Raw genomic sequence first — 11,175 nt, 5'->3', positions numbered from 1 at the left:
CTACAAGTAAACCTCCCTGGGGGTCAGGCAGCCCCGCATCGGGAAGCACTGGGATGGTCAACTACGACCAGTTTACATGGAGAACACATCTCCACATTAAACAGCCTCGAGGCAAACTTCCCTTCCTTCCACTTAAAGTTCAAGACCCCTCAAAGCGAAATTCCTCAGGTAAGTTTGGAAGAATTTCTTCCAGGTGTTCACTAATCATTTCTATGAGCACTTTGTTAAAGTTTGAATATTGCGAGTTTTGATAATTAGTGATTCTGAGCGAAATCACAGTTCGAAAAACAGAATGTGGGAATTTAGAGAGAGTTTATTTTTGCACATAGACGATATGTCTGCACAACAGCATATGACACGACAGCAGTGAAGATCTTTTGACGTCATTCTCAAACGTGCCTACCTCACGCCAGATGAAAAGCTGAATACTTCTCTGTAAAAACTGCCGAGCCATGCGGGAGAATGGCACAATGCGTGCGTGTTGGGACCATAACCCAAAAGAGAAACCATTCTCCCCTATTCATTCAACGTCGTCTTTAGCAGCTTTCCCATATAACGGCGCTCTATTCTGCACCTCGCCTTCTCATCCGCTTCCCAAAAAATCAAGTCTCTGAACTTGATTTGTGCAAAAATGCCCCATTTATTTTCTCAAAAAGCACCGCCGTGAAACGAGGTTGGGCTGCCTGGAGAACGAATGGGGCAGAAAACAGGCAAGTGAAATGGTGTCGACCCAGCAGAGCGAAGGTGGGCCGCATGGCGTCTATTCAGAAGGAAATCACAGTTCGACCAACAGAATGTGGGAAGTTAGAAAAAGTTTATATTTACACAGCCTCCATACGTCTGCGCAACACTATATAAGACGACAGCAGTGGAGATCTTTGACATCAGTCTCGAACGTGCATGTCACGCGCCAGATGAAAGGCTGAAGGGACCTGTGGAAAACAGCACTGTGCGTAAGAGCAGAGTGGCGCAGCGGGAGCGTGCTGGGCCCATGACCCAGAGGTCGATGGATCAAAACCATCCTCTGCTATTGTTCAGTGTCTCCTTGAGCGACTTTCCTTTGCGATGGGACTCTGTTCGGCATCTTGCCTTTCCAAAGACTTACTGTCTGAATGCCCCGTATCATACCTATAGTGTGGCGAAACTCACACCGTTCAAGTGATGGGTTTTTGGAGGTCTGAGTGGTCTTCTCCTGTTCTTCGTTGGTTTCCTATGAACTGAATCGCAAACCCACTTCTCTGAGATGCCAATGAGCTGATAAAGTTGAAACGCATACCTTGTGATTTCGTGCCTTCCCTGCAGTAATTCGCCACGCCGGTTCCGACGTGAATGACACGCAGATGTTCTGGAAACTCTTTGCTGCTTGCAATTCTTGGAGCAAAGTGGAATGTATTTCACACCGAGCAAGTTTCAGCTGGCTCAGAGTCTCCAGTGTACATTGCTCTCTTTCCCGCCAGCTCAGAGAGGGGACAAAGGAGTGAATAACGATCCGTGTGGGCGGGTGAATAACTGTTAATGGAGAGCGTTCGTGGCTAACAATAAGTAGTGTATCGTAGCAGACTATGTGATAACAAGGGACTCGTATGTGTGTGGTAGGGGTCAAGGACATGGGGGATTTCAGGCCCTAAAGTCATGGAACTCGATCTTGAAGACCGGAGGGCTGTAGGGTTTTGAAGTGGAATATGAGGCGTTGTTCTTCCATCTGGAGCTGAGCTTTGCTGGAACACTGCTGCAAGCCTGAGACAGAGATTTTGGCCAGGGAACAGGGTGGCGTGTTAAAGTGGCAGGAAAGCAGAAGCTCAGGTCCGTTTTTTGCGGGCAGAACCGAGGTGTTCTGCGAAGCAGTCATCCAGATTATACTTCATGCTCGGTTGGGGACACGACACTATGAGCGGCGAATGCAGGAGACTAGGTTGCGGCAAATGTGCAGGTGAAGTGCTGCTTCACCTGGAAGATATGTTCGAGCCTGGAAGGATATTCAGGAGGGAGCAGGTAAATTGTGCTTCTGAGTGAAATCACGGTTCGCAAAAACAGAATGTGGCAATTTAGACAGAGTTAATATTTGCTTGTGGGTGATATGTCTGCCGGTGCGTGATGGGAGCATAACCCAGAAGGGAAACCATCTTTCCTATTCACTCAATGTTGTCTTTAGCAGCTTGTTGTGCACCTCGCCTTCTCATCTGCTTTCCAAAAATCTTCGACGTAAATATTTCACATTGATATACTGGCCCAAAATGCACAGTTGAGATGACACACTCGTGGAGGTCTGCGGGGTCTTCTCCTGTTCTCTGTACCCTATGTTGAGGAGGGTAATGCTTGTCACTGGTCAGTCCGGTGTCAGAGAAAAGTTTAGAAAGAAAACGATTTAATTTTCTGCCAGTAGAGAGGGCCCTGTTCCTGGGGACGGGCAAACGGCAGCTCAGAGACAGAATGAGAAGCAGCTGTTCATAGAGTCATAGAGATGTACAGCATGGAAACAGACCCTTCGGTCCAACCCGTCCATGCCGACCAGATATCCCACCCCAATCTAGTCCCACCTGCCAGCACCCGGCCCATATACCTCCAAACCCTTCCTATTCATATATCCATCCAAACGCCACTTAAATGTTGCATTTGTACCAGCCTCCGCCACTTTCTCTGGCAGCTCATTCCATGCACGCACCACCCTCTGCGTGAAAATGTTGCCCCTTAGGTCTCTTTTATATCTTTTCCCTCTCACCCTAAATCTATGCCCTCTAGTTCTTGACTCCCCGACCCCAGGGAAAAGACTTTGCCTATTTATCCTATCCATGCCCCTCATAATTTTGTAAACCTCCATAAAGTCACCCTTCAGCCTCCGACGTTGCAGAGAAAACAGCCCCAGTCTGTTCAATGTCAACTATACTTCACTCTGAGCAAGACTCAGCTGGTTCAAGAGGTAGAGCGGGGGCGCAGGCCCACCTGCTGTGTGGCTCGTTGGTCTAGGGGTATGATTCTCGCTTTGGGTCTTCGTTGACGCAGATTTGCGAGAGATCCCGGGTTCAAATCCCGGACTAGCCCGCGTTTCATGAATTGTGCAAAAGTGCCTATTTAATTTTCTCAAAAAGCACCTTCGTTAAACGAGGTTGGGCTCCCTGGAGAACCAATGGGACAGAAAGCAGCGAAGTGAAATTATTGGAGATAGCGTTGAATCGGTTGACGTGAGTGTTGCGGTGTTTGAGGGATGTCAGCGATGAGGGTGGATTGGAAATTTGGGACAGCTCTCGTCGGAGAACCGAAGTTTGAAATCTGGCATTGAAGCTTTCCAAGTCATGCGAAGTCGAGACAAAGAAAGTAATGTAGTCAAAATGCTCCCACACCTGAAAGGATCGGCAACGATTCGGCGGAGATTTAAAGACATGAGGAAAAGAACCAAAAGTGACATTAAGGAGAACGCTTTCGTACAGTGAGTGGTTGGGGTCAGTAAATCCCTAACTGACACTGACAAAGAGGCAGATTCATGAGACGCAAACGGGAATTCGGTGGTCATGTTTAAAGTAACAATGTGCAGAATTACATGGAGAAGGCAAGAGAATGATACGAATAGAGACCCACGTTTACTTACTGTGTCGACCCAGCAGAGCGAAGGTGGACCGCATGGCGTCTCTTCAGAGTGAAATCACAGTTCGACCAACAGAATGTGGGAAGTTAGAAAAAGTTTATATTTACACAGCCTCCATACGTCTGCGCAACACCATATAAGACGACAGCAGTGGAGATCTTTGACAACAGTCTCGTCAGACGAAAGGCTGAAGGGACCTGTGGAAAACGGCACTGTGCGTAAGAGCAGAGTGGCGCAGCGAGAGCGTGCTGGGCCCATAACCCCGAGGTCGAAGGATCGAAACCATCCTCTGCTATTGTTCAGTGTCTCCTTGTTCAGGGGCTCCGTTCGGCATCTTGCCTTTCAAAAGACCTGTGTGTCTAAATGCCCCGTATCATACCTATAGAGTTGCGAAACTCACACCGTTCAAAGGACGGGCTTTTGGAGGTCTGAGTGGTCTTCTCCTGTTCTTCGTCGGTTTCCTACGAACTGAATCGTAAACCCACTTCTCTGAGATGCCAATGAGCTGATAAAGTTGAAACGCATACCTTGTGATTTCGTGCCTTGCCTGCCGTAATTCGCCACGCCGGTTCGGATGTGAATGACAAGACGATCAGCACGTCAGAAACTGTGTTACCATTCGGACAGATATCACTGCTTGTGAATCACCTCAGAAAGAGACAAGTGGCAGAGAGTCGCCGTGAACACGATGGGCTGCACCGCCTCTGTCGGCGGGAGAACGATGGTACGTGTTTATGCCGTCCCGCTGCCTGTCTATAGGACAGAGAGGCTGAGGGAGTAACAATGGTTCATTTAACCGTCGCTTCCGTGTTGGACTGCCTGCAGTCCCTCAGCTCAGGGCCGTGGGGATGACTCTCAGTGAGTGAAGGTTTCACTCGGATTCTCTTCATCTGGGACACTTGGGCTCAGATGTTAACTGCTGCGCGGTCGCAGCGATGAAAGCGATGTCCACTTTGCGAGAGATTTTCTGTAAGATTGCTGCGTGAAGACGAATTCTGAACACCAAGCAGGCTGCACAACAATGTACTCATATGAATCTACTTGAGGGAAGAGTCCTCGGTGTCCATTTCTCTCTGCCCCGCCAGCACAGCATCTTTCTATCTCTCCGAAAACAGACGTTTGGAGGCAATTCACAATCAAAGTTACTCACTTCCCACTAATTAGATTACTTACAGTGTGGAAACAAGCCCTTCGACCCAACAAGTCCACACCGACCCGCCGAAGCGCAACTCACCCATACCCCTACATTTACCCCTTACCTAACACTACGGGGAATTTAGGATGGCCAATTCACCTGACCTGAGCATCTTTGGACTGTGGGAAGAAACCAGAGCACCCGGAGGAAACCCACGCAGACACGGGGAGAACCTGCAAACTCCACACAGAGAGTTGCCTGAGGCGGGAATTTAACCCGGGTCTCTAGCGCTGTGAGGCAGCAGTGCTAACCACTGTGCCATCGTGCCGCCCAAAAAGTGTAAGTGATACCTCTCACCCCAAGGGATTGGGAGTTAAAGAGCAGAAGAGCGAATGGGCTCTTCCCTCCCTCCAGAAAAGCGGACAAGTAGAAACAAGTTGGTTTAATTATCCGCCAGTGGAGATAGACCAGTTCCTGGGGATGAGACAAATATCAGCGCCCGGGGACAGCATGACAAGCAGATGTTCTGGAAACACTTTGCTTCTTGCAATTCTTGGAGCAATGTGGAATGTATTTCACACTGAGCAAGTTTCAGCTGGCTCAGAGTCTCCGATGTATATTGCTCTCTGAGTTTATATTTGCACATCGGCGACATGTCTGCACAACAGCACATGACACTGCAGCAGTGAAGATCTTTTGACGTCATTCTCGAACATGCAAGTCACACGCCAGATGAAAAGCTGAATACTTCTCTGGAAAAGCTACCGTGCAATGCAGGAGAATGGCACAACGTGTGCATGCTGGGATCATAACCCAGAAGCGAAACCATTTTCTCCGACTCACTTAATGTCTTTAGTAGCTTTCCCGTATAACGGCGCTCTGTTCTTTTCCTTGCCATATCATTTGTTTCCCAAAACTTCGGGTATCTGAGCTCAATATATCATATCGATACACAAGTCAAATTTACACAGTTGCGCTGGCACCCTTGTGGAGCTCTGAGTTGTCTTGTCCTGTTCTCTGACGGTGTGTCCTGATCTCGTGTGAAACCTCTGCTCTCAGATGGCAATGAACCGGCGAAGTTGAAACACATGACTTGCTGTTTTAGTCCATTTCCCGCAGTAAAGAAACCAACGGTGTAAGAAAAGACTTCCGGTAGGATTGTTGTGTTAAGACATATTCTGAACACCAAGCAGGCTGCACAAAAATGCACTCATACCAATTTACCTGAGGGAAGAGTCTCCGGTGTCCATTTCTCTCTGTCCCGACAGCACAGCATCTTTCTATCTCTCCGTTAACAGGACCTTTGGAACAAGTTCAAAGTTGCCCATTTCCTACGCATGACTGTAACTGACTTCTCCTGCCTCACGTAATAGTGTGAGAGTGAGAGAGCAGAAGAGCGAATGGGCTCTGCCTTCCTCCAGCACAGATTGCAAGGAGAAACGAAATGGTTCCAGTGGAGACAGCCCGATCCCTGGGGACGGGACAAACAGCAGCGTCCTGGGAGCAGGGAGACAGATTGAGAAGCAGATATTCTTGAGACTCTTCCCTACTTGCAATTCTGGGAGCAATGTACAATGTATTTCGTACTGAGCAAGTCTCAGCTGCTTCCGGACGTGGCTGCATCCATGGCTGGTGATCTGATTCTAGCTTTGGGTCTTCGAGCATATGCAGCCGTGCAAGAGTTCCCGGGTTCCAATCCCAGGCGGACCATCATTCCTTAATTTGACCTGAGCAAAAATACCTGATGGATTTTCTCAAAAAGCCGCTTTGTTAAATAAGATCGGACTGCCTGAATTAGGGACGGCGCAGAGCCGTGAAAACAAGTATTGCAGATTTTTCGCCCGCGCAACCCGAGTTTGAATGAATCCTCCACCAGTATTACGCTCAATTCTGAGGGTGACACTTCAGTACGCGGGGAAGTGAAGTGATTGCAGACAGCGCTGAACAGATTAATGTGAATGGTGCCGTCCTGAGGAATGTCAGCAATGAAGGGAGATTGGAAAGTTTGGGGCAGCTCTCACGTCATGAGGGTTTTAGACAGAGGAAATAATGCAGTGAAAATGCTCCCAGGCCTGAAAGGATCTAGAATGATTTGGCAGAGATTTAAAGTCATCAGGAAAATAAGTAAAAGTGACATTAGGAAGACCGTTTTCAGGCCTGAAAGGATCGAGAATGATTTGGCAGAGATTGAAAGTCATCAGGAAAATAAGTAAAAGTGACATTAGGAAGATGGTTTTCGGATAGGGAGTGGGGTCAGTAAGTCGCTGTCTGACAGTGACAAAGAGACAGATTCAATGGACACAAAAGGGAATTCGGTGGGCATGTTCAATGTAACAATGTGCAGATTTCCAGGGAGAAGGTGATTCTGAGTGAAATCGGAGTTGGACCAACAGAACGTAGGAAATTTGACAACAGGTATATTCTGCCCAACAGGATACTCCATCACAGCAATGAAGGTGTTTTGACATCATTCTCAAAGGTACATGAGACAATGCAGATTCAAAACCGAGTATTCTTTTGAATCACTGAGTAATTTGTTTACAGTTATTCAGTTGAGGTGAGCGGAGTTGCGCATTGGGAGCCACCCCAGTTGATAGGTCGTAGCCGCTTTCTCCTGTGTGATATTCCCACCAGCACTCCAATTTGCTGTGCTTCCAGTCAGTAGATGCAGATTACTATCCCATACTGATACACAGGCCACGATGACCCAGCTGTGGTGACAAGCTTGTGAAGGTCTGAGTGCTCTTCTCCTGTCCTCTGTCTGGCTGCTATGATCCGAATCATCAAACCTCTCTTCTCCGAGATAGGAATAAACTGGTGAAGGTGAAACACATCAGTTGCGGTGTGTTCCATGTGCAGGAGGTCCTGCAGTAATTCCCCACGCTGTTTCACACAGCAGCATCCTCTCGGTGAATTACGCTTGGCAAAAAAATCGATTGAACCTAATCAGTGTCCGCCACTGGATTTTACTGACACCGTTTATAAAATTCAGACTCACCGTTAATGTGGAGAGATGCCGTCAGACTAGCGTTTCCGCTTCTCCTGTTGAATAAAGATAATTTTAACTGTGTCCAGTGAGAGGAAAGGATTTGCTGTTGGTGGGAAACATTTCTATCTAAACTCGCTATCACTCTCCTGATAGATTGAAACATAAAGCTGGGAGTCTCTGGATTATGTTGTAAAAATATCGGTATTACGTTAATTCACACCTCGCTGTCACCAACTGAACGAAGCGGCTGCCCAGAGGAAGGCGGTTGTGTTTTAATCCCGTGATGAACTGGGGGAGCTGAGCATTTACCCAAACAATGGGCACACCACCTCCCTGACACAGTGTTCACAAATCAAACTGACAGCAAAGCTTCACGTGTGATCGAAAATTTCCGCAAAGAAGATTTGGCTCAACAGATATCCGGAGTGAACGTTCTCCTTTCTTGATTTGAAATGCAAGAAGATGACGTCTGTGAGCCTGACGTGATTCGAACACGCAACCTTCTGATCTGGAGTCAGACGCGCTACCGTTGCGCCACAAGCTCACGGATTGCCCGCGACCTCTATTCATGCTTAAGGGAAGTGATCGCACTGCAATGATGTTACGTTATGAGTAACAACGGAGATCAACAGTTCATGTGTGTTCTGTCTCTGCCCCCTCTCCTTCTGTCTCTCGAAGTAATTTCCAACCCTGCCTCAATAAAAAGGTGAAAGAACTGTGGATGCTGTATATCTGAAACAAAAAAACAGGAGTTGCCGGTGACCCTTCCACAGAACTGATGGTGATTGGGAAAATGTTGGTTAAAATGCAGGAGATATTGTGGGAGGAAGGCGGATGCAGTTAATGATAGATCAGGACAGAGCACAAAGCGAGGGGAGAACTGTGGACAGGAAAGGGAGTTGATAACGATCTGCGTGGGAGGGTGAATGGAGACTGTTCGTGGCTAAGAATAGGTAGTGTGTAATGACAGACCATGTGATAACAAGGCTTGGTGTGTGTGAAAGGGACGAGGATACTATGGATTTCAGGCCCGAGAATTATTGAATTCGATATTGGGACCAGAGGGATGTATGCTCCCCAAGTGTAATATTCGGTTCTCTTCGTTCTGCTGGTGCTGAGCTTCGCTGGAACAGTACAGCAAACCTGATACAGAGATGTTGGCCAGGGAACAGGGTGGGGTGTGGAATTGGCAGGCAACTGGAAGCTCAGGGTCTTTTTTGCAGGTAGAACGTAGATGTTCTGTGCAGCAGTCACCAAGTTTATGCTTCGTTTTCCCCAAATGTAGATGAGACCACATTATGAGCAGCAACTGCAGTAGACTGGGTTGTGGGAAGTGCAGGTCAAGTACTGCTTCACCTGGAAGGTAGGTTTGGACCCTTGGATAGAGAGGAGGGAGCAGGTAAATGGGCTGGTGTCAGACATTCGGCAGTTGCACGGGAAAGTGCCGTTGGACTATTGGGGTGAGAATGGGGTTAGGCTTGGTGGGAATGAAGGAAGAGTGGACCCAAGGTATAACTCCTACCCATTTACCTATCTGCCAAATAGAGGAATTTATTAAGTGTGTACAGGGACATTTTCTAATTCACAATGTGGATGTACATACTGGCGAGGGTGCAAAACCTAAGGGCCAGTAACCATAATTCTATTAACAGTGATTGAAAATAATATATCAGATCTAAAAGTTGAATGTTATAAATTGGAGGAAGACTCAGGTATTAAGCAAGATCTTTCAAAAGCTGATTGGGGGCAGATGTTCGCAGGTTAAAGGACTGCTGGAAAATGGGAAGCCTTCAAATATGAGATAACAAGAGTCCAGACACAGTATATTCCTGATTCGGAGATGCCGGTGTTGGACTGGGGAGTACAAAGTTAAAACATCACACCACACCAGGTTACAGTCCAACAGGTTTACTTGGAAGCACACTAGCTTTCGGAGCGACGCTCCTTCATCCGGAGATTGTCTGATGTAGAGTATATTCCTGTTTGGGTGAAAGGAAAGGCTGGTAGGTTTGGGAATGCTGGATGACGAGAGAAAATGAGGAGCTGCAGTCGATGGGGGGCGGGTGGGGGGGGGAGATACTGAACGGATATTGTGCATCAGTGTTTACTGTAGAGAAGGGCATGGAAGATCTAGAATGTGAGGAGGTAGATGGTGACATGTTGAAAAAATGCCCATATTACTGATGAGAAATTGCTGGATATCTTGATATGCATAGAAGTGGATAAATCCCAAGGACCTGATCAGGAGTACCCTAGAACTCTGTGGGAAACTGGGGAAGTGATTGCTGGGCCTCTTACTGAGATATTTCTATCATCAATAGTCACAGGTGAGGTGCCAGAAGGCTAGAGGGTGGCTAATGTGATGCCACTATTTTTGAAAGGTGGTAAGGAAAACGGAACTATAGACCAGTGAACCTGACATCCGTGATGGGCAAGTTTTTGGAGAGAATCCTCAGAGACAGGATTTGCATGCATTTGGAAAGGCAAGAATTGATTAGGGATAGTTATCATGGCTTTATGCTTGGGAAATCATGTCTCATGAACATGATTGGGTTTTTTGAAGAAGTAACAAAGTGGATTGATGAGGGCAGAGCGATGGACGTGATCTATATGGACTTCAGGAAGGCGATCATCAAGGTTACTCATGGGAGACTGGTGAGTAAGGTATAATCAAGGCATGCAGGGACAACTAGCCATTTGGATACAGAACTGGCTAGCAGGTGGAGGGTTGCTTTTCAGACTGAAGGCCTGTGACCAATGGTGTGTCACAAGGATTGATGCTGGGTCCGCTACTTTTTGTCATTTATATAAATGATTTGTATGTGAACGGAGGAGGTATAGTTTGCAAGTTTGTAGATGACACCAAAATTGGAGGTGTAGTGGACAGTAAAGAAGGTTACCTCAGGATTAGGTTAGGATATCTGGGCTGCATGGATGAGTTGGACCGAAGGGTCTGTTTCCGTGCTGTACATCTGTGTCACTCTGTGAGACTCCATGGGATTCTCTGCCCAAGAGAGCAGTTGAGACAACTTCATGAAGTTTATTGAAGACGCAGTTGGATGGGTTTTTGCAAGGTAGGGGAATTAAGGGTAGTCGGGATAGTGCAGGTTGGTGGAGCTGTGATCTTAATGAATAACGGAGCAGGCTTGACCAAATGGTCTAAACGTGCTTCTGTGACTATGAATCTGTAACACTGCATTTCCCGCGGCAGGAGTTTTCCCACGGCACAAAGGAGGTTTTCTAAAGTATATTTAAACCCGTTGCTTTGCTTGATCTCAAACTGCATTGACTTGGAGGAGAGTGGGATTTGCAAAGTGTCCTCCCCTCCACACGTGCCTCAACTGCAGGACAGCTGTCCGGCCCGCCCTCCATTGTTGACGTCACAATGCGGATGCAGCCCTGTTAGTTTCAGAGTGAAACTCCCTCCCTCTGGGCAACATCTGGGAGCCAAGCAATGTCTCCCCCTTTCCA

General features: G+C 47.4%; 2 non-coding genes across 2 annotated transcripts; one reads left to right on the top strand and one right to left on the bottom strand.

Annotated features, from left to right (window-relative positions):
- Nucleotides 1–958: 958 nt before the first annotated feature.
- Nucleotides 959–1,030, top strand: trnam-cau. The gene has a single exon. It is a non-coding gene; the product is annotated as a tRNA-Met (tRNA).
- A 7,146-nt stretch (nucleotides 1,031–8,176) lies between these two features.
- Nucleotides 8,177–8,248, bottom strand: trnaw-cca. Its single transcript has one exon. It is a non-coding gene; the product is annotated as a tRNA-Trp (tRNA).
- Between the last annotated feature and the right edge of the window lie 2,927 nt (nucleotides 8,249–11,175).

The sequence above is a fragment of the Chiloscyllium plagiosum genome, unplaced genomic scaffold (genome assembly GCF_004010195.1).
Source record: "Chiloscyllium plagiosum isolate BGI_BamShark_2017 unplaced genomic scaffold, ASM401019v2 scaf_5579, whole genome shotgun sequence".
In the NCBI taxonomy this organism is placed as follows: Eukaryota; Metazoa; Chordata; class Chondrichthyes; order Orectolobiformes; family Hemiscylliidae; genus Chiloscyllium; species Chiloscyllium plagiosum.
This window is presented reverse-complemented; position numbering and strand designations above follow the sequence as displayed.